The 24,626-nt window shown below is 41.9% G+C and overlaps 1 protein-coding gene across 1 annotated transcript in view; it reads right to left on the reverse strand.

Annotated features, from left to right (window-relative positions):
- The window catches only part of LOC128509139 (BOLA class I histocompatibility antigen, alpha chain BL3-7-like), a 68,924-nt gene that overhangs the window by 17,157 nt on the left and 27,141 nt on the right, over nucleotides 1–24,626 (reverse strand). The window lies entirely within an intron of this gene.

Raw genomic sequence — 24,626 nt, forward strand, 5'->3', positions numbered from 1 at the left:
CTGCCTCAGACGAGCCCCGGGTGGTGACGAGGTCACGATTTAATAATATAGAAATAAGACAGTTATTAAATTTACCGCAGAGCGAGGTAGCAGATTACGGCTCTTTTTACGGGGACGTGATGGGTGGCGTGTATGACATAGTCGATAAAGCGCTTTCATACGCTCAGGAGGGAGACGTGATACAGCTAGAGTTAAGAGGCAAGAGTCTGAGAAACGGTCTCGCTTCCATGCTACAAGTCTCCGAAGGAGCCGATCTGTCGGTTTTCCAGGATTTACTAGACCGCTTAGTTCAGTCTAACATGTCGGTGTTATGCGATAAGACCCTAGAGCTTGTTGTTCAGATTGTTAGAAATCATCGGGGCGGGGGGAAGAGGTTGTTGAAAAAAACGTTGGACTGTGAAATCCTTAAAAAGAAGCAGAGATTGCTCTATTTAGTAGAAAATCCGTCCGATCAGTTATGCTTCGCCATCAACCTAGCTTATTTAATTCAACCCGAGATCACTGATGCTGCAGCCGAAACGCTCGGTTGGGAGATTCAGATAAAAGCGGGATTGTCTGAGCATACCCCTGTATCTTTTTCAGACATACCTAAATTCGAACGTGTGTTGGATTGTAAAATTGTAGTGTTTTACAGAACCGATGAGAGAGAGACACTGGCTAATTTCCATACTTCTACCCCTCAAAAATCCACCACGTTGTTCTTATTTCTCTTTGAGAATCATAACTACGGTATAAAAAATGTCGCGGCTTTTCTAGGTGTGCGTAAGGTCTGCGATTTCTGCTACAAGGGCTACGAAAACGCTCTGTCGCACATGTGTGAAGGTCATTGTAACGTGTGTCTGGATTCGGGGTGCAGCCATCACGAACCGGAATATATAACGTGTCACAAGTGCAATAGATCCTGTCGCTCTCTTTACTGCTTAACCAGACATAAGGAGAAAAATTGGCATCCGAGAGCCGGTGTTTACGCGAGTCAATGTGACATGGTCAAGAAATGCTTAACGTGTAAAAGATTGTATTCTGTGAGTTTAACTAAACCTTCAAAACCTCACGAATGTCCAGGCTTCAAGTGTCAGATTTGCGGTCAGAAAACAGAGTTTATTTCAGAAGCAGACCGGCACCAGTGTTACATACTCCCTATGCTCGTCTCTTCATGTTACACAAGGAAAATCGTGTTTTACGATTTTGAAACCTTTCCAAACCGGGATGGCACGCACACACCGTTTTTCGTGAGCACAAAAACACTGGCGGGTAAAGAGTGGTGTGCTGACGGGGTTGACTGCGCTAAAGAATTTGTTCTGCGCTTCAGGAGGCTACTAGCCCTGCTACACCCGAGCCATCTTTGTCGCTCATAATTCAAAAGGATTCGACGGGTACATTATAATCAACGCAATGATCGACCTTGGCATAAAACCAGAGATCGTTATGCAGGGGAGTAAAGTGATTCTATTCACAGAGCCCGATTATAAACATAAATTTATCGACTCTGCGTCTTTTCTCCCATTCCCTCTCTCGCAGCTTCCAAAAGCCCTGGGTTTTTCCGAAAAGGTTAAAGGCTATTTTCCACATCGTTTCAGCTCCGAGGCGAATCTGACATATGTAGGTGCTTACCCTGGCCCCGAATATTACGGCGTCGATCAGATGACCGAGAAACACAGAAGCGAGTTTCTGACATGGTATAGCACCGTGTGTGAGGAGCCTTCAATTTTAGGGAGGAAGCCAGGTATTATTGCAGGAACGATACCGAAATACTCAGGATGGCTTGCTCAAAGTTTAGAAAAGAGTTTGTAGAAGAGGCCGGGGTCGATCCCTTTAAGTCAGCCACCATCGCGTCGGCCTGTATGTCTGTTTTCTGCACTCATTTCCTAGAAGAACGCACAATCGCTATACCTTCCCCCAACGATTACAGGAAACAGTATAAACGATATTCGGATGCTGGTATTCAATGGTTAGAATGGGTAATGTTCAGCGAAAATATATTTATCCAACATGCTCTGAACACGGGCGAAAAGAAGCTGGGGCGGTATTTTGTAGATGGTTACTCCGTGGTAAACGATGTGCCGACAGTTTATGAGTTCCAGGGTTGTTTTTATCACGGTTGTACGCAATGCTTTTCTCCACAAGACGTTAATCCTTTAACGGGTAAAACGTACGAATGCATGAACGAGGAGAGTGAGGAGAAACTGCGGCGCTTACAACATACGCACGGGGTGAAAGTCAAGCTATAAGAGAGCATACGTGGGTCGAGATGAAACAGACCCATCAAGGTCTGCAGAGTTTTCTTAAAAGCTTTAATCCCCCTCAGCCGCTCTCCCCCCGCGATGCGCTGTACGGTGGCCGGACCTGGCCCGTAAGATTGCGTTACACGACGAGTCCCTCTGAAAGCGTGAGGTATGTAGACGTGACGTCCCTCTACCCCTATGTAAATTATTCTTTTACGTATCCGGTAGGTCATCCTGAAATAATCTTTAAGGATTTCGGAAACCCCCGCGATTATTTCGGATTAATAAGAGCTCGAGTTTACCCGCCAAGAGGTTTATTTTTCCCGGTTTTACCTTATAGATCGGCTCAAGGCCGTTTGGTTTTTACTCTCTGCCGTACATGCGCCGACCTGAATTTCCAGCAAAGTTCTTGCACACACACTGACGAGGAACGCGCATTGACAGGGGTCTGGGTAACGCCTGAGTTTACTCTAGCCTTAGACAAGGGTTATGTAATAGCTGAGATCACTGAGGTATGGCACTTTAATGAGAAGAGTGCCGACCTTTTCAATGGTTACATTAAAACTTTTTTACAAGGTAAACAAGAGGCAAGCGGATATCCATCGGAGGTTACGGACGAGGAGGGTAAACAACATTACATAGCCGACTATAACCCTAAGCAGGGAATTCTGTTAGACGCCACCAAAATCGCATTTAACCCTGCCAGAAGACAAGTGGCTAAACTCTGTCTGAACAGCTTCTGGGGTAAATTCGCTCAGCGTTCTAACATGATTAACACCGAACTCAAATAATCCTGAAATCTTTTTTAATTACATGTTTTCAGGTAATTACAATGTTAACTATTTTAGTTTTCTAAACGAGAATGTCGCGATGTTACAATGGCAGCACAGCGAGCGTTGTATCGCTCCCCCCAACAAAACAGATAATGTTTTTATTGCGGCCTTTACAATGGGCTACGGCCGAATGACACTGTATGGTTATTTGGATCAGTTGCAAGAGCGAGTCTTGTATTATGACACCGACAGCCTGATTTATATAACCAGAGAAGGTGAGACCCCTCTCGAGCTGGGGAATTATTTAGGTCAGTTAACGGACGAGTTGGACGGTGATACGATAAAAGAATTTGTTTCTGCCGGTCCTACAAGTTACGCCTATCAGACTAGAGCGTCTAAAGTAGTGCTGCGTGTTAAAGGCATCACACAGACGTACGAATGTTGTCAAAGAATCAACTTCGACACCGTGAAAGACCTCGTTGAAGATTATATCGGTGGTTCACGCGAGAGTTTTCTCACGACGCCGCAACACACCATCGTTCGCGAGAAGAACGGTTTTCGCTTAAAAAACTCCTCGATCGAGAAAAAGTTTCGTGTCGTTTTTGACAAGAGACGTCTCTTGACCGGAGGTGCGAGCTTACCTTTTGGTTACCTTTCGAAGTCGCAGAGGAAATGGTTTTCCACCCTAGACTAAAATTACCATTTTCCTGTCTGGTTGTGGGACCCAGTGGGTCAGGGAAAACATTCTTTGTTAAGAACGTGTTGGAAAATTGTAAACATGTTTTGGATACACAGCCTGATAATATTGTATGGATATACACGTGTTTTCAGCCAATGTACAGTGAAATGCAAAAAATCTTGAATAAAAGGATAACATTTTTAGAAGGTCTGCCTGATTCGTTTGATGATAAAAAATTTTTCCTCAAGATAAAAATCATCTGATTATTTTGGACGACGTCGTTTTGGAAGCCTCCGATCATCCCGAAGTTGTTAAAATTTTCACACAGTATCGTCATCACAGGAATATGTCTGTTATGTTTCTGACTCAGAACATTTTTCATAAAGGTAAATACAGTAGAACCCTCAACTTAAACTGTACTCATCTTATTTTATTTAAGAACCCTCGTGACAAGCTGCAAATGTCTATATTAGCAAATCAGATATTACCAAGGCAGAGGGCCTTCTTTTTGGAGAGTTACGAAGACGCTACAAATAACCCCCATGGCTATTTATTAGTAGACTTGACACCCTCTTATCCAGACCGCTTCAGACTAAGAGCCGGTCTACTACCCGCAGAGACGGCTTGTGTATATTTACCCAAGAAAAAGTAATCATTTAAAAAAAATAATAATAAAATGTCTGCTCGTATGAAAAGAAACATGCCCCTGCTCAGATCCTTAGTCTCCATTCCTCCGCGTCAGCGTAAAGCTATATTGGAAACGTGTTCAACTGATGTCATTACAGCTCTGTGCGAGATTGCCTTAAACCTCTTGAAAGGGAATATCCCCGTGTCGAGACAACAGTATAAGAAACTCAAGCGACAGAAGAAGCACATTAGACTGATCTTCGATAAGAAGACGCCCGTATTGAAGAAAAGAAAAATTCTTCAAACAGGCGGTTTTCTCCTACCTTTACTTACCACGGCTCTACCGTTCGTAGCGCAACTGATCGGCGGTGCTATTTTTAAATAAAACAATGACCTCGCGCAAAATGTATCTCATCACCCCTGAACAACTAAACCAACTAAACGACAAGGTTAAGCACGGTGAAAATATCAGAGAGACGGCCAAGAATGAGCTGGATCAGAAGATGAGAGAGATCCTGGATCAGAAAGGCTTATCACCCGACGAGAAAATTAAAAAGTACAACGTTCTCCTGCAAAGATACCTTAATCTTCAGAAACAGAAGCAAGTGGAGACTCGAGAGATCACCCTTACTTTACCTAAAGAATCTGAAGGGCGCGTCGAGGACCAGAAAGAAAGACGTTATTTTAAACGACGTTATCGACTGCGTTAATCCTCGTTTCAAAAGGAATGCAGGTTATATTTTACAAAAGATATCAGAGGCCTCAGGGCCTGGGAAGTGGAACGAAAATGGGGAGTTTATTTTTAAGAAGCGTGTGATTAACGGTTCCCACATAGTTGATTTGATGAAACATTTAATAAGTACACGGAAGATGTCTCTTATCAGGCGCCCCGCGGGTTGGAACGCTTTTACACAGACACTCTCGATCCTGAATATCCCCTTGTCTATCATCCCCAACAACCAAGCGCGGCGGGACATTGAATCGCTTAAAGACGGTGGCGCGGACGGCTCGTCGGGTAAAAGTTACGACGCTGATACCACCGCCTCGCCGCCTCATCAGGCAACGCGTGCGAAAACGGCCGAGACACCACCGCTATGGGTATTTGAAAAGAAGAGGAAAAAGCGCCGACTCGTAAATATCTCGCCGCGATGGCTTAATATTTCATGAATGAATTGAGTGCATAAACAACACATTGTTTTTTATCCTTTTGAAAATAAAATCTTTATTGATTCGAATACAATATATCATGTCTTTTTTATGTTCACTCTTAATTATATATCAAGGTATATGAAGAATAATATTAGAAATAAAATAGAAATTAAAAAGGGTTATTTTTATGTTCACTCTTTTAATTATATATCAAGGTATATGAAGAATAATATTAGAAATAAAATAGAAATTAAAAAGGGGTAACACTCTTTTGAATATATATCAAGGTAAATGAAGCTAAAATATTAGAAATAAAATAGAAAAGGATAACACAGTCTTTTGATTATACTGCATATCAAGGTTTATAAAAAATAAAGGGGATAACACTCTTTTTTGACTATATATATATATATTTATATATATATATATATATATATATATATATATATATATATAGGTTTACGGAAATAAATATTAGAAAATAAACGGGTGTAACACACACACACACACACAAACACACACACTTAAAAAAAAAAACTATTACATATTATGACACTCGGTGAACATCTTTAGAGAGCAGACAGTGTGATTAAATAGAACCGCCCGACGATTCCTTATACAACTCTGATATCTGTTCATAAACTCCGAGACCATCCTGTCATTTTTTATCACATCATCTCCGTAAAAAGATAGCACGTCTTCGTACGCCACTCCGCATGCCCTATGACACAGATAATACACGCAATGTTCGCCGCAGACAGCCGACACGGGGCTCTGCAGCTGTCTGTTATGATAGAAAATGTTTTTCACCCCTCTCTGATTTTCTAGAAAATCCAGGATTGTTTTGGGGTAATACATAAAGTCCGGAGGGAAACTGAAAGAGTCGAAAAAGCTCGCTCCCCCGTCGGCGTCCAGAGAGAGAGCGAGCCAGTGTTCTCCGGGCATGTGTCGCGGGTGCGTGTTAACTATGAAATAGGCCGGTCGATGAAAACTTTTAGGCAGCATTGGTAGCTCGTCAGAGGCGTAAACGCCGCTAAACGAATCTCCCAGTAGATGACGGAGAAGATTTTCCAACTGATTGTCCTTTTTTTTTTTCTCCTCTCCCGTCGGTACAGACTCAGTAATAGTCGAGTAGGACGTTTCTTTTAGAGTTTATTTTAAGAATTGAATTATAGCACGCGTACACTATCAGCGTGGTTGTGTGAGGTAACGGAGTGCGAAAACGTAACTCCAGTCTGAGAGAGCCGCTGGATACAGGAGAAGCAGCCTCTGTGTCTTCGGAGGGGCTGAGGTTAAAAACGAATAAATCGTAACCCTCGTGGAAATCCTGTCTGTCGATGGCAAGTGGTAGATCTTTCAGATGTCTTCCTGTAGCTGTAAATATGCTGTAAAACTCTCTGACGGCCAAGCCGTTGTTGAATTGAGGTTGGAACGCTTTGGCAGGGATTTGTCTACCGTCTTGACACAACGCTAGATATTCGACGTCGTTGTGCATGAAGTTAAACGGTGAAAGGTCACATTTACCTGTGAACGCTTCGTGATTCACCATAGCCAACACCACGTATTTAGGGGTAGCCCCTAGAAATAGATTCTCGTGGTTACATACGCGGGAATTCTCAGGGATCGAGTAGGTCTTTACGTTTATATGCGAAATAGGATACAAGGCATTGCCTCGTGCCAAGGCCGTCTCGTGACCTAAACGTACAGCGGCGGCGACCGAGACCTTCTTGACAAAGAGAGACGCTCCCAGTATTTTTAGATAGTAAATACGATTGCTCGGATGCATGAGGGAAAATTCTTCGCTGGCGCGAATCAGCCTGATTCGCAAATCCACACCGTTTAATAGGAGCCTTTCGCAGAAGAAAATGTCTGCATGAAGGGCTCCTAGCAGATGAATCTCCCTAGATTCCTGACTGAATCGGGCCCTCTGAACAAGGCCTCGATTTGGGCCATTTATCACCACCACTGAATTCATGGCTCCCGCTGTGTCTTTGTAAAACAGACCGGCGCTGAATTGACTTTTCAGAGTGTCCTCTGTCGAATAATTCAGCAGAGTCTCTATAATAGCCCTGTAAGGATGCGTGGCGCTGGCTTGGGAGATCAATCGGTCTCCCAGTGTAACATCGCATTGTGAAAAAATTGTGCGCGTCGGGTGCGATATCCGATCCGTCTGGATTAGTAATTTTTCATCTTAAAAATAATAATGTTTCAGAAAGGTTCAGATATTGATGTCCGCTACCGTTTATTATGAATTCTATCGGACCTCTATCGGTTATTGCGGATAAAGGTTGAATCTCTATGCGTTGGCTCTCTTTGATAGAGAGCTGGGTCATAGGGGCCGAAAATAAATCAAGCTCCGTCATGGCGCCTTGGCCGTTTTTTCGTGTAAAAGAGCCATGTCTGATTATTTTTTCTTTTTTTTTCGGTCAACTCTGAAATATGTCGCGAGACCTCGCCGTCGACCTCCTTCCCGCAGATCTACTTTCACCAACTGATTTCCTCTTTTTAGATACTCTTCGTTTTTTTAGACTTTGATACACGCTGACCGGGCAGGTGTTTTAGAGCTCTCCGAGATAGAATTCCGATTCCTGACCCTTCCTGATCTCCCGAGCCTTCGCCTGTTTTCCTGACGGCTCTGCTAATCACGTCCGAAGCGATGCCCTTAGCAGCTGTTTTTAGATGAGGCTTAGCAACGCTGAAACCCTTTTTTACCAGAGGTTTTATAAAACGAAACAGTCTCGAAAAAAACGACCCGACTCCTCGTCCGTACATAACCGGGGCACCGGTAAACCCCGGTAAGCCTCCTACCTGGTTTTCATAGTAAGTTACAAAACGCAGGGGGTCCGCTCTGTAAGTTAACGAGGCCATATTGACGTTTTAACAGGTCTGAAATGGAGCGTGAGTATCGTCTTACCGTAGGTGAAGACTACCTGTTTATTCTGATCAGATTTAATCTCCACATGTATGTTTTCAATATGGTTCTTAGCCACTGGTACGTATTGGGGAGTGCCGTACGAGCGAGTGATAACATCACCATATTTCCCCTCTATTTTAACCGCGCGAAGCAGAGGCGCGTATGCGTCACCTACGATCTGCGGGGTAATAACGTCGGTATAGAAATAGAGATGATAAAATCCCGCTTTCATGTCGGCGGGAAATGGGGAAATTTTTGGTCCGAGGCCTGTCGTAAACCATTTAGCAGGCTTCACACCTAACATGAAACACAGAGGCGCTGTAAAACGCAGACGATAGCGCCCGCTCCCCATCCATTGGAAACTCTGTAGGTTTCTGTTAAAGCTCAACCCGACATCACATCCTATCAGTCTAAACTCCTCGTTCAGAGTTTTCATGAGGTGATCTTTATCTTCATAAACACTGTATTTTATTTTTGCTCTGTGCGGAGTAAAGGCGCTCAAATCCAGCTCGTCGGCGCCACCGCGGCCTCCGTGTTCCCATGTGTCTATCCACGTAAATTCAGCTCCCTCTCTTGGCAGGTTATGCCAGGAATGCGAATATGATACATCGGTTAGCGCTACTTCCCAAGCACCGTCAAGGACAATATGCTTCGCCTGGTCCACACGAAAATTTGAGTTTGTATTATTTTTAAACACGTCGTAGCTGGCGTTCGAGGGTAAGGTGATGTAAAAAGCCTCTCTGCTTGAGCGTTCCATAGCGTGAATGATACTGCATCCTCGAGTTTGATATTTTATACATTGATCAGATCGCAGGCTTTCACGTAGCTGTTGAATTTCTCAGGCCAGTTTCGCCATTTCACTAGATAATGTTTCACCCCCTTAATCATACGCTCGCCCCGAATTTCTTCTATCTGAAAGACTCTGTATTTGCGACCTTTACTTTCTGTAATTCGGCCTCGTAGAAGGTACCCTCTAACGCTTCACCGTCATAATCCTTTAATCTATACACGGGAGGGAAACGCGGTATGCATTCGGATACCTTAAATATTTCGTCTGTGAAACTCTGTGTATATTTTTTCTCAAAAACACCTCTCAGCTTGGATATTCTCACCAGATCGCCCTCTTTAAAATTCATCTTTAATTTTTTCTTATGCCGTAGAGGGAACGTACCGTAGAGGTTTTGAAAAACTTGGGAAGTGTTTTCGGAGGTCACTTGCATAGGGGTCATTTTTATACTGGAATGGTAGGTGTTATTATAGCTATTGACGAAATCCTGCAACACGTCGATGTATCTTAAAGTGTTTTTAGCGGTAAAATAGCGAAAGAGTTTCAATTTCAACGTCTGATTATATCTCTCGATCACGCACGCTTTCACATCGCTGGACGTGCTGAAAAGCGTGATATTATTCTTTCTCATTAAAGTTTGAAAGGTTTTATTGTAGAATTCGCTCCCCCTGCCCGTTTGAAGGAAACGTGGAATCCCGCTGTCTTTTAAAATCGACGCAAAGGCGCTGGTTACTTCGGTAGCTGATTTTTTCTTTATAGCTCTTACATATGCTTTCTTTGAAAAAATATCTATCACCGTCAGTAAATACTTAAAACCGTCGTTATAGGACGCCAGTTTTTGCATATCGCAGAGATCTGCTTGGAACTGATTGAGAGGTCTCGAAGTAAAAACTCTATTTCGCGGAAATCGCGTCCTGGCCGTTTTATGCAGTGTGTACGCGTCTTGCTCGGTTAGAAAATCCTTAACCCTCTTGATATTTATTTTCTGCCCGGACTCGTTCTGTATGGCCTTATGCAGCCTCTGCACCCCTCCGAAACTAGCGGGGTGCGATGGATCGTAATATATTTTTTCCATCAGCCTATCGAGGTTTCGAGACATCTCTCTCTATCCGATTAACTTTATCCTTGATCAGAGTGAGTGTTTATGGTTAAGACTCACTCTACTCTTGTCGTTTAAGGTGTGTGAGTTTTTTTTTTTTAGATCTGTTAGGCTTAAAACCGATTAATGTTTTATGACACTCTGAAGTGTTTTATGACCCATTTAGGTTTATCACTCGTCTAGGAAGTTTGTTTTCTTGTGAGAATATCCTTTATTTTGCTAAATGCTCAATTAGGAGGTGTGTGTGTTTTTACGACCCATAGGAAGTTTGTTTACATGATGTGAGAATATCCTTTATTTTGCTAAATGCTCAATTAGGAGGTGAGAGTGTTTTTATGACCCTTGGGAAGTTTGCTTACATGCTGTGAGAATATCCTTTATTTTGCTAAATGCTCGTTTAGGAGGTGTGCGTGTTTTATGACACTTGGGAAGTTTGCTTACATGTTGTGGGTTGAGAATATCCTTTATTTTTTATTTTTTTGCTAATTGCTCGTTTAGAAGGTGACATGAAAGTTAAAAAAGAATATCCTTTATTTTCAGAAAAACAACATACAAGAAGAAAAAAAATCACGTAATAATAATAACGTATCCTTTCAAATCTTGTGTAAGGATTACATTAAAAACATACAAGAAGAATCGCGTAGTAATATTAACAGCGTTTGATTACATTCAAAAGCTTGTATAAGGATTACATTTATATATATAAAAAACAAGAAGAATCGCATAGTAATATTAACAGCGTTTGATTATGTTCAAAAGCTTGTATAAGGATTACATTTATATATATAAAAAACAAGAAGAATCGCATAGTAATATTATCAGCGTTTGATTACGTTCAAAGCTTGTATAAGGATTATATATATATATATATATATATATATATATATATATATATATATATAAACAAACAAACAAACAACAAAAACAAAAAGAAGAAGAATCACGTAGTAATATTAATAGCGTTTAATTACGTTCAAAGCTTGTATAAGGATTACATTGCCATTTCTATATAAAACAGCATCATATATTACGTTACGTTCCAAGATGTAATTATTTTTATTTGTAATATTGTGTGTATATGTAATCTGAGTTTTGCAGTGTTTTGGTTTTCTCTCTCATTCTCTTTTCTCTCGTCCACCTTACTGCAAAGCTTAATGAAGTTCAGCTGTTGGTAATTGCCATCATCCACCATTGGCTTGTCCTGATTCCTGATTGGCTACTGAAGAAGAGACTTTGGAAATAAAGCTGGAGACTTTGTGTGAAGCGGTCTCTGCTGCCTACTCTGTGCCACCTCGCCACCAGAGACTGTTTCTTCTCCTGCCAGTGAGCTTAGTGTGCGTGCTATTGGTTGGTTTGTTGTTTGTGTGTTCCCCTGCGTTGGGACTTCTAGAGGTGTTGCAGTGTCCTTGTTTTAATTTCACTCTGTGTGACCTTACCAAAGATTGCCAAAAATCTAAGACTTCTCTTTATAATATTAAACTGGTTAACTTTGTTGGAGCAATAAGGAGGTGGACGCCATTTGTTTTTGACCCAAGTTTTCTTCTGTTTTTGGTTAGAAAGGGAGTAAGGTAAGACTTCTGTTGTTTGTTTTAATTTCTTTGTGAGACTAGATAGTGTCCCTCTCTTAAGTTAGGTCTGTTATGTTTGTTATTTTGGCCTGGTTCCCCTCCTGAAGTATGATTCGCTCCCCTTCATCATTGAACTTCTTAAATAAAACTCTCTTTTGTTAATTACCAAGTTAGTGTGGTCTTTTTCTGGAGTGCTGGGACAGGGGAGAAACAGTTAATTTGTTTGATATTGTTTTTTTTTTCCCTAAGAGTTTGCTTTTGTCGATTTCTTTGTTACCTCCTCTCTGACCCTAGGCCAGAGATAAGTGTAACAACTGGGGGCTCGTCCGCTTTGTGATTTTTTTTCTTTATTACAAAATCACAAAAGAAAGTTTTTCCCTTATTGTTTAGAATACAAAGTTTGTTTGGCTGCTTTAAACTTTGGTAGGTAAGGGATTCCTATATTAGTGAAAATATGGACTTCGACTTATTAAAGTTTACTCTGTCTCCTTCTTTTGAAGAATTTAATAATTGTCGAAAAGTAGATCTGTTAATAGCAGATTTTTACAACATTTCAGTTTCTAGAAGTGCACGGAAACACGCAATTAAAGATGAGATATATATTAAGTTGGTAGAGGCTGGCATCTTTCCAGAACAAACATTAGAGCAAAGGGATGAGGCAGATGTTGGCGCAGAAAGTGACTCAAATTCGGTTACTAGCGGTAAAAGTGTAGCTTCTATAGATCCTCAGGTAGCTTTGAAATTAAAAGAGCTTGATCTTGCGTTAAAGAAGCAGGAGTATGAGACACAAGTGCTTCGGCTGAAAGCTCTTGAAATTCAAGCTGATCGTGATATTAAATTGCGCAAGCTTGAGTTAGAGGTGCAAACGCTGCGTAGTCGCCCAATTCCGGTGCCTTACTCACCGAACCGTCTTCTCCTCTGTGCGTCCGTCTAAAACTCCTCTCGTTACAGAAACTGTCGCTCGCATTGTGCCTAAAGCTAATGTCAGTATGTCTGGTGGTGGTGGGAAGTCTGTTTTGAAGGGCACAGAGAAAAGGAGGGTTTGTTTCTACTGCCTTGATCCTGGTCATATGATTTCTGATTGTAAGGCGTGGAAGCAAAAGGCCACGTACACAAAACCTAAAAGCGTTGCGGCTGTACAAGCTGTTCTTGATTCGTTCACGGTTGACACTTCCTCCTATAGTCCTTTTCTACTATCAGGTTATGTGTCACTGGCAGGAGACTCTGCAGATAGGTGCGTACAGATTTTAAGGGACACTGGGTCGGCCCAGTCCCTCGTGTTGGAGGATGTTTTGCCTTCTTCTGATGCATCATATGCAGGAGCAAATGCTCTGGTACGTGGTATTGAGATGGGCTGCATTAGCATTCCACTACACACCCTCAAAATAAAGTCAGACCTGGTTACAGGCCTAGTCCAAATGGGTGTCTGTAAGAAATTGCCCGTTGATAATGTCAGCATAATACTGGGAAATGACCTTGCTGGTGGTGCAGTTTTTCCCAGTCCGTTAGTGGTAAGCAAGCCTGTAGCCTTCGATGTCCCTGATCTCTCTGTCATGTTTCCTCTAGCTTTTCCAGCCTGTGCTGTTACACGGTCGCAGTCAAAACGTTTTCAAGATGTTGATTTGTCTGATTCTTTTCTGAATGTGCCACTTAAGCAGGTAGAGTGCAGACTGTCTATTGAGAATGATGTGGTCCCTGAGGAGAATTCCATGCTTCCTTTTGAAAGTGAGTCCCTTGTGGGTAAGGAACATCTGGGTGCTGCCCAGAAGTTAGACCCAACACTGACAAACTGTCGTAATGCTGCTGAGGCCAGTCGTAACCATTTGTTGGCAAAGGTGGGATATTTTTGGGACGATGGAATTCTGATGCGCAAGTGACAGCCAAAAGAAGGTGATGACTGGCAAACCGTATTTCAAATTGTTTTGCCTTCCAGTTACCGATCTCATGTGTTGAAGTTGGCACACGAAAATGTTCTTGCTGGACACCTGGGTGTCACAAAAACGTTTCAACGAATTGTAAAACATTTCTTCTGGCCTGGAGTAAAAACTGAGGTTTCCCGGTTTTGTCGATCATGTGACATCTGTCAACGTGCTGGAAAGCCCAACCAAACTATTCCAAAGGCCCCGCTTCACCCGATTCCTGTTATTGGGGAGCCTTTTGAAAGGCTGGTGATAGGGAGGGGACCTACACAGTCAAAGTCGAAACATGGGCACCAGTATATCTTGACAATTATGTGTGCTGCTACCCGTTACCCTGAAGCCATACCACTCCGCACATTAAAAGCACAGGTAGTACTAAAGGAGATTGTGAAGTTTTGCACCACATTTGGCCTGCCCAGAGTTATTCAAACCGACCAGGGGTCAAATTTCACCTCTAAGGTGTTTGGGCAAATGTTAAAAGAGTTGGGAGTATCGCACAAGATGTCTAGTGCCTACCATCCAGAGTCGCAGGGTTGTACTGGAGCGCTTTCATCAGACCTTGAAAACTTTGCTTCGCACCTTCTGTAGTGAGACTGGAAGAGACTGGGTAGATGGTTTGCCATTACTTATGTTTGCCGTCAGAGAATCTGTACAAGAGTCACTTGGGTTTAGTCCTGCTGAGCTTGTGTTTGCTCACACAGTTCGTGGCCCCTTGAAGTTGTTAAAGGAGCAGTTAAAGGGTAAAGAGAGTGCACCCATTTCTGTTCTAGACTATGTAAGTTCTTTCCGTGAACGTTTACATAATGCTTGCAGTCTGGCTAGGTCTCATCTTTCTGTGTCACAGTCTAAAATGAAAACACGCTTCGACAGAAAAACAGTGCAGCGCAGTTTTCAGCCGGGTGAATCTGTTCTTGTCCTTCTCCCTGTTCCTGGCTCACCACTACAAGCTAAATTTTCAGGGCCTTATGTTATTGAACAGAAACTTAGTGAAACCGATTACGTTGTAGCTACTCCCGAGCGCAGGCGTAAGAAGAGGGTATGTCATATTAACATGTTAAAGCCCTATGTTGTACGTGAAGTGCCTGCCTCTGCAATCTCTGTGTCTTAGTGTAAACCCTGTGTTACAGTAGACTGTGTTCCTGTTGGTGGAGATGTGATACTGGAAGAACCTTAGTCTCCTGGTGTGCGTCTGAACAATTCTGCTATTTTAGGTAATATATACTCGCATTTGTCCTACTTGCCCAAAGATCAGCTAAAAGATGTTGTGAAGCTGATACAAAGCTATCCGGCATTGTTCTCTGATGTTCCAGGAAGAACAACAATGTTGTCTCATGATATTGATGTAGGTAACTCTCTCCCTATCAAACAACACCCGTACAGAGTAAATCCTGTAAAGCGGGAGATCATGAAGTCTGAGGTTGATTACTTGCTCCAAAATCACCTTGCGGTACACAGCCAAAGTCCTTGGAGTTCACCATGCCTGCTAGTCCCGAAGCCTGATTCCACTTTTCGTTTTTGCACTGATTATAGGAAGGTAAACAGTGTCACCAAGCCTGATTCCTTTCCCCTACCCAGAATGGAAGATTGCGTGGATAAGGTTGGTGCTTCAAAGTTTGTGACAAAGTTAGACCTATTAAAAGGTTATTGGCAGGTCCCTCTAACTGCACGTGCGTGTGAAATCTCTGCATTTGTCACCCCTGATAACTTCCTCCAATACAACTGTATGGCGTTTGGGATGCGGAATGCCCCAGCGACCTTCCAAAGGCTTATGCAGAAAGTTTTGTCCGGGTTGGGTGGCTGTGACGCTTATTTGGATGACATTGTGGTCTACTCACATGATTGGGAAGGCCACCTAAACAACTTAGAGAGGGTATTTGACAGACTGAGCAATGCTAATTTAATTCTCAATCTAGCGAAGTGTGAGTTTGCTAAAGCTGTAGTAACTTACCTTGGAAAAAAGGTGGGCCAAGGCTGTATAAGGCCTGTGACAGCCAAGGTGGCTGCTGTTGTTGAATTCCCAACTCCCCTTACCAAACGTCAGTTGCGCCGGTTTTTGGGAATGGCGGGGTACTATCGGGGTTTTTGTAAAAACAAAAACAGTAGTGTCTCCCTTAACTGACCTCCTTAGCACTGTGAAAAAATTTGTCTGGAGCCCTCAGTGTGAGAGTGCTTTTCTTGCTGCCAAAGACCTTCTCTGCAATGCTCCAGTTCTCTCTGCCCCTAACTTTTCTTCTCCATTTAAGCTACAAGTAGATGCAAGTGCTGTAGGAGCGGGTGCTGTCCTGTTACAGGAGGATTGTGCAGGAATGGACCATCCTGTCTGTTACTTCTCCAAGAAGTTCTCCAAGAATCAACGGAACTACAGTACAATTGAAAAAGAGGCTCTTGCCTTGGTGTTGGCTCTCAAACATTTTGAGGTTTATGTGGGTGGAAGTTGTATGCCTCTTGTTGTCTATACTGACCATAACCCTCTGATTTTTCTCTCTCGTATGTGCAACCTTAATCAGCGTTTGATGCGCTGGTCACTTTTCCTACAAGAATATAACATAGACATTCAACACAAGAAGGGTTCAGAGAATGTGGTGGCGGATGCACTCTCTAGGGCCTGTGAGTGTGATGGTGATTGAGAAGTTACTTTGCATTACGATACACTGAAAAGTATTTACAAGCCATAAGTTGTAAATTTGGTGATGGGGGTGTTACGTTCCAAGACGTAATTATTTTTATTTGTAATATTGTGTGTATATGTAATCTGAGTTTTGCAGTGTTTTGGTTTTCTCTCTCATTCTCTTTTCTCTCGTCCACCTTACTGCAAAGCTTAATGAAGTTCAGCTGTTGGTAATTGCCATCATCCACCATTGGCTTGTCCTGATTCCTGATTGGCTACTGAAGAAGAGACTTTGGAAATAAAGCTGGAGACTTTGTGTGAAGCGGTCTCTGCTGCCTACTCTGTGCCACCTCGCCACCAGAGACTGTTTCTTCTCCTGCCCCTGAGCTTAGTGTGCGTGCTATTGGTTGGTTTGTTGTTTGTGTGTTCCCCTGCGTTGGGACTTCTAGAGGTGTTGCAGTGTCCTTGTTTTAATTTCACTCTGTGTGACCTTACCAAAGATTGCCAAAAATCTAAGACTTCTCTTTATAATATTAAACTGGTTAACTTTGTTGGAGCAATAAGGAGGTGGATGCCATTTGTTTTTGACCCAAGTTTTCTTCTGTTTTTGGTTAGAAAGGGAGTAAGGTAAGACTTCTGTTGTTTGTTTTAATTTCTTTGTGAGACTAGATAGTGTCCCTCTCTTAAGTTAGGTCTGTTATGTTTGTTATTTTGGCCTGGTTCCCCTCCTGAAGTATGATTCGCTCCCCTTCATCATTGAACTTCTTAAATAAAACTCTCTTTTGTTAATTACCAAGTTAGTGTGGTCTTTTTCTGGAGTGCTGGGACAGGGGAGAAACAGTTAATTTGTTTGATATTGTTTTTTTTTTCCCTAAGAGTTTGCTTTTGTCGATTTCTTTGTTACCTCCTCTCTGACCCTAGGCCAGAGATAAGTGTAACAAAGGATTACATTGCCATTTCTATATAAAACAGCATCATGTATTTTCCGCAAGTCGTTAACAACGTCTACAGAATGATTGTTTTTAAAAAAAATAACCATAATATCGATAAACAATGCATAAAGTGTAAACATATGATGCATGTTCATTTCTTTTTCAATCAAAACATTAATTATCTTACAAAAAGTAATAACTGGGGAATTCTCGTTCATGTGTAATACAGCCTGCACAAGCTCGTCCCAGTATGTAGAACCGGTTACAGATTTAATAATACATAGTATCTCTTCGAATCTCTTTACCTCGCCGGGTACACAGTTGAAATTGGATTTAAACTTTAAAGCATCGTCGACTCTGTTTTCGATTACTTTAACCACCAGTCTCTGCAACTCGGTGATCACCAGATACTCGTGCATATAAGAACTCCATTTTCTCAAGCAGTTACCCATCTTCTTCTTCAGACGTCGTTCCCGTACCAAAAGTTCACAACTTTTTCTAAGCTTCGGTTCTTAGGCGTTGTATCGTCCTGTCTGGTTAACGCACTCTGTATTTGTATAAGCATCTCTTTGACGCCCTCGGTGGTTCTCAACTCGTGTAGATAGGTCTCGGACACCACGCGCAGTTTAGTCTCGTCCGCTGGAGACAGACTGCACGCTTCCAGAAAGCGCAGGATGGACGGAATAAATCGATCAGTCCATAGTCTCTTACGCACTTTTTCAAAGTTATCTTGGAAAAAATCGTCCGTAAAACCCCACAGACACTCGTGGTGTTTCTGACTAGGATGGTCTACGATACAGCCGTAGCAGGTTTCCTCTCGGTAGCGATACAAGACTATACTCAACAGCCTTGTCACCACAGTTTTTATCGCATCCATATGAAAACGGGCTGACTTTCAGGCACCGAAGTTTGTGTTGAGTCGCTCGCCATGACACCGATGACATAAATTTGGATAACTTTACGGATGTTCCGAAGCTGTGAAACTAGAGGGATTTAAAGTAACCACCTAAAGAAGAGGCGGAGTTAGAAGGAGAGAGCGCGTCTCGTCACGAGCTGATCCATCCAATCACGACTCTTGTGGAAAAGTCCTGTGATTCGCCCGCCGAAAACTTCGTGCATTTGGATCCAAGCGTCGACAGGGATGCTCAGACTTGTGTGAAAAACACCACACTCGGTGTTGAAGCGCTCCACGGTCACCGAACCCTCAGGCTCGTTCTTGCTGGTCAAACCCCAACTCACGCGGTAGAACCATTTTCCCGTAGCTGATGCTTTTGTCTCCCATATTATTCTCATCAGTCTTTTCTTAGATTCGTTTTCCACCACCACACTCTTTGTTGCCGTTGTTGTTTCATCAACAGGAATTTCTTCTTCAATCTCGTCCCACAGATTTAGGTTCTCACTCTCTGGTAAGGATCCTTTGTTCTCGTTCCTTTCTTTAAGTAGACTAATAATCAGTAAACTCAACACACCCCAGTCGTTCGATGTGATCGCTGTTTTTTCAACACAGGGGTTAAATGTTTCACCGTTCTCCAGTTGGTAAAAAAACATCTCCCCGTCTAAGTATTTAAACACAAAGCCCCACTTACGTCCCTGATCCAGGCTCATCTCTTCCCGAAGCAAATCACGCGGCGGGCGCTGAGTTCAACGCAGATACATAACGCGTTTCTTCGGAGCCCTAGTTAAAGACGATTCACACACAACCGTCAAAGGCAACTCAGAAATTATACCCTCATGAGCGTTGAAACGTTGTCTAACGCATAAGCACCGTTACTACCCCCTTTTATCGAGCACCACCTCCCTGCACATTCCTAAGGTCATAAAAAAAAAAAACCCAAAGGGGCAATAAAACTGTCAACTCTCGTTTTGACGAAAGGTTGTTAGGATATATTTTTTGTGTGGGTGTCTGTGTGTGTGAAAAACTCAAATTAAAGAGGAGAAAGTGTTACTGTGTAAGATGAGAAGGATGGGGTCTAATTCTATGAAATAAGATCACTTTAAAAAATATTTGTGCATAAAAAAAAAGTTCTGTGTGTAATTCTGTCTTTTGTCCGAGTTGGATTCCAAAATCTACGGCCACGACAGCTTACAGATACGAGATTTTGTGTGTTTGTTACAATACAACTCTAAAATACAAAACTCGTTTTTACAACCCTTCTGTTTCACAGACGAAATTGCAAGATTATGCACACGAATGCTGTGTGTTAAACCACTGTCAAAAATACGTCATCAAGGCCACATGCACAGGCATTACTATCCGAGGGAAGAGGAATCGATTCGGCGCATGCTCCCCGCCACCGTTTTAAACTCCTAAAATCTTACCCACTATTGTTAAAACATCTCTGTAATTTTACTCCTCTTAAACATGTCCGAATTTTTTGGGGAAAAAACGTACCAGAGACGATGAGAGAGCGCTCGGCTGCTGATCTGGCATTTTGGCACCAGTGGTTTAAAACGACGGCGGAAGCATGCGCCGAATCGATTCCTCTTCCCTCGGAAGAGGACGTATTTTTGACAGTGGTTTAACACACAGCATTCATATGCGTAATTTTGCAATTCGTCCGTGAAACAGAGGAGTTGTAAAAACGAGTTGTGTACACTTACCTGTCGGGATTTATTTTTACTTTTTTTTAAAGGTAAAGTGTAGGTTAATTTGTTTTATTTTTACTTTATATTTTGTATTAATTATTTTTATGTATTTATTTTTTTGGGCTGCTCAAATAATATGAGTTTTCATTATTTCTTATGGGAAAATTTGATATACGAGTGTTTTAATCCATGAGCATGCTTACGGAACGAATTACGCTCGTAATCCAAGGATCCACTGTTTTTTAATAAACATACAGTTCATCCAGAAAGTATTTGCAGCGCATCACTTTTTCCACATTTTGTTATGCCACAGCCTTATTCTAAAAAGGATTTTTTTTTTCTCAGACCCCGGTCAGAGAGTCTCATCAGACCTGAGAATTTTGTTTTTCATGGTCTGAAAGTCCTTTAGACCTGTCCTTCGGGTATAGGCAGGTTAGAATGGGTGGAGAAAAGTGTCAGGTGTGTTGTGCGATAGAGTATCAGCGAAAATGAAAGGAAAGGTGTACAGGACAGTGGTGAGACCAGCAATGCTCTACGGCTTAAGGACAGTGGCGCTGAAGAAAAGACAGGAGGCAGAGTTGGAGGTAGCAGAGCTGAAGATGTTGAGGTTCTCTTTGGGAGTGACAAGGATGGATAGGATTAAGAATGAGTTTATCAGAGGGACAACCCACGTTAGATGTTTTGGAGATAAAGGCAGAGAGGCCAGATTGAGGTGGTTTGGACATGTTCAGAGGAGAGATTGTGAATATATCGGTAGAAGGATGCTGAGGTTGGAACTGCCAGGCAGAAAGTCTAGAGGAAGACCAAAGAGGAGATTTATGGATACAGTGAAAGAGGACATGAAGATAGTTGATGTGAGAGAAGAGGATGCAGAGGATAGGGTTAGATGGAGGCAGATGATTAGCTGTGGCGACCCCAGAAAGGGAACAGCCGAAATACAAAAGAAGAAGATGGTCTGAGAGTCCTTCAGGTGCCTTTTGTCAAACTCCAGGCGGGCTGCCATGTGCCTTTTACTAAAGAGTGGCTTCCGTCTGGCCACTTTACCATATAGGCCTGATTGATGGATTGCTGCAGAGATGGCTGTCCTTCTGGAAGGTTCTCCTCTCTCCACAGAGGACCTCTGGAGCTCTGACAGAGTGACCATCGGGTTCTTGGTCACCTCCCTGACTAAGGCCCTTCTCCCCTGATTGCTCAGTTTAGATGGGCGGCCAGCTCTAGGAAAAGTCCTGGTGGTTTTGAACTTCTTCCACTTACAGATGATGGAGGCCACTGTGCTCATTGGGACCTTCAAAGCAGCAGGTATTGTTCTGTAACCATCCCCAGATTTGTGCCTCAAGACAATCCTGTCTCGAAGGTCTACAGACAATTCCTTTGACTTCATGCTTGGTTTGTGCTCTGACATGAACTGTAAACTGTGGGACCTTATATAAACAGGTGTGTGCCTTTCCAAACCATGTCCAATCAACTGAATTTACCACAGGTGGACTCCAATTAAGCTGCAGAAACATCTTAAGGATGATCAGGGGAAACAGGATGATCAGGGGGAAACAGGATGCGTCTGAGCTCAATTTTTTAAAGGATGTGAATACTTATGTACATGTGCTTTCTTAATTTTTTTATTTTTAATACATTTTCAAAAATCTTAAGTAAACTTTTTTCATGTTGTCATTATGGGGTGTTGTATGTAGAATTCCGAAGAAAAAAATCAATTTAATGCATTTTAGAATAAGGCTGTGACATAAAATGTGGAAAAAGTGATGCGCTGTGAATACTTTCCGGATGCACTGTATGTACGGCTCAGGATTGTGAAGTATGCAGTGATATCCTTTTTTTTAAACACAAAATAGGTCATAAAATGAACTGAATTTTATAAAATTTTAACCAACCACACACACGACTGAGCAAAAAATTGAAAAATAAGTCACACAGGCAAAGACATCGCACAGATACACACGATCATGTATTTCTGTGGTTATTTTCGCTTGAGTTTTACATTTTTGAAACTTTATTTAAATATCCCTGTTAAAAAATTACATGTTATAAAAGTAATGATAACTTTTCATTTTGTAAGGATTAAGATTCACTCCTCATTCACGACTTTCAAAATTATAATAATAATATTAAGAATAATTAAAGAGAGGAGGCAGACGTGTCCAGAGAGAGACAAAGGGAAATAAGCGAGGGTAAGAGCATAGAGGGTAAAATAGGAACTTTGAATGTTGGCACTATGACTGGTAAAGGGAGAGAGCTAGCTGATATGATGGGGCAGAGAAAGGTAGATATACTGTGTTTACAAGAGAGTAAGTGGAAGGGAAGCAAGGCTAAGGACATTAGAGTTGGATTCAAACTGCTTTACTATGGTGCAGATAAAAGAAATGATGTAGGTCTAATACTGAGGGATAAATGTCATCAGTGCATACGCTCCACAGGTGGGATGTGATGCGAAGAAGTAAGAAGATTTCTGGAGTAAGTTATAAGTGCTAGTGAGTGTCCCCAAAGAAGAAAGATCTGATCTTAATGGTCATGTTGGAATAGGTAACAGAGGTGATGAGGTAGGTATGAGGTGAATGTGGAAAGACAGATTATTGTAGATTTCAAAAAAAAGGATAGAAGTGGCAGTGATGAATGCATATTTTAAGAAGAAAGAGGAACACATGGTGACATAAGGGTCGTGGAAGAAATACTCAGGTGGACTATTTGCTGTGTAGGAGATGTGTTTTTTAAAAGTAGATCAGTGATTATTTGTGAACAAAACATGGTTTCATGCCTAGAAAGAGTACAACGGATACAGTATTTGCTTTGAGGATGCTGGTGGAGAAGTACAGAGAAGGTAATTAAGAGTTGCGTTGTGTCTTTGTAGATCTAGAGAAAGCGTACGACAGAGTGCCGAGAGAGGAGATGTGGTGTTGTATGAGGAAGTCTGGAGTGGCAGAGAAGTATGTTAGAGTGGTGCAGGACATGTATGAGAGCTGTAAGACAGTGGTAAGATGTGCTGTAGGTGTGACAGAAGAGTTCAAGGTGGAGGTGGGTCTGCATCAAAGATTGGCTCTAAGCCCCTCCTTGACTGGTGTATCTTGTTTGGTGATGGACAGGATGACAGGTGAGGTTAGACAGGAGTCTCCATGGACAATGATGTTTGCAGATGACTTTGTGCTTTGTAACAAGAGCAGGGAACAGGTAAGAGAAAATCTAGAGAGATGGACGTATGCTCTGGAAAGCAGTTGAATGAAGATTAGCTGCAGCAAGACAGAATACGTGTGTGAATGAGAAGGAACCTAAGTGGAATGGTAAAGCTACAGGGAGCAGAGGTAAAGAAGGTGCAGGATTTAAAGTACTTAGGGCCAACTTTCCAGAGCAACGGAGAGTGTGGAAAGGAGGTGAAGAGGCGGGTACAGGAAGGTTGGAATGGGTGGAGAAAAGTGTCAGGTTTGTTGTGTGATGAAAGAGTATCAGCGAGAATGAAAAGAAAGGTGTACAGGACAGTGGTGAGACTAGCAATGCTTTACGGCTTAGAGACAGTGGCACTGAAGAAAAGACAGGAGGAAGAGTTAGAGGTAGCAGAGCTGAAGATGTTGAGGTTCTCTTTGGGAGTGACAAGGATGGATAGGATCAAGAATGAGTTTATCAGAGGGACAACCCACGTTAGATGTTTTGGAGATAAAGTCAGAGAGGCCAGATTGAGGTGGTTTGGACATGTTCAGAGGAGAGATTGTGAATATATCGGTAAAAGGATGCTGAGGTTGGAACTGCCAGGCAGGTTAGTTGGTGTGAGAAAAGAGGATGCAGGGTTAGGTGGAGGCAGATGATGGGAGTAAATTAGAATAACTCAAAAAATAAATCCTTACAATTGTGTAAATGTTTCATAGGATTTTTGATCAGGAATTTTGCTGTATGAAATAATATGTATGCAGTATAATCAGGGCCTCTTAGTATAATAATTCTCTATTTGTTCTCAGTTGTTGTTGTTTTAGTGTTACTGTATGTGATTTACAATGTCAGAGAAACATTCAAATGCAAATAATTCACCCCTCCCCACTTTAAGCGAACTGAAGACGTTTTTTTTTTTAACTCTCTGTGGTTTTAGGCCTTTTTGAAGACCTGCAGTGCTTCTCTTAGATTTGTGTAAATTAGAAATCTTAACCAAATTTCACTTATTTACATAAAGCATAAAATTGGCTTTCATAATGTGGCTGATGTAAATATGGTCAATGCATGTGCGACTTTTAAACTTATGTCAAGGAAAATACAATTTTCTAACTATAGCAAAACTGTAAAAATGGAAAATAAACACACCCCACAGATTGTTTTGAACACAGAACTGAGTTTATGATTATTGGGTGTGGTTCACAGCAAAACAACTCAATTCTAACACTCTGACCTTTTGTTTGGGGTTAAGTGACTGATGTGCCTAACTTTTTTTTTTAGCAGTCTCTGTTTCACTAAATAATCCACAACTTTTCATGAATATATAAGACCTATTTTCAACTCTCTTAGGTGACATCACACACACACACACACGAACACGGAGACTGGCAGATCAAACGTCTGACATTTTAATAAGTCATTGATAAATTAGTGATTTCTTTGGTCTCGGCTGTAGTGCTGAAGGTGATCATGTCATCTCGTCATCCAGAATATACATCCAGAATAGCGGGCCCTGTTTACTTTCATTATTTTACAAAATTATAACATTTTGTCGTTATTGTGAGTACACTTAAATAAAAGTAGAGTCTTATAAAGGCTATGTAGCTTATAGAGTTTTT

This window comes from Clarias gariepinus, chromosome 21 (assembly GCF_024256425.1).
Source record: "Clarias gariepinus isolate MV-2021 ecotype Netherlands chromosome 21, CGAR_prim_01v2, whole genome shotgun sequence".
NCBI lineage: Eukaryota > Metazoa > Chordata > Actinopteri > Siluriformes > Clariidae > Clarias > Clarias gariepinus.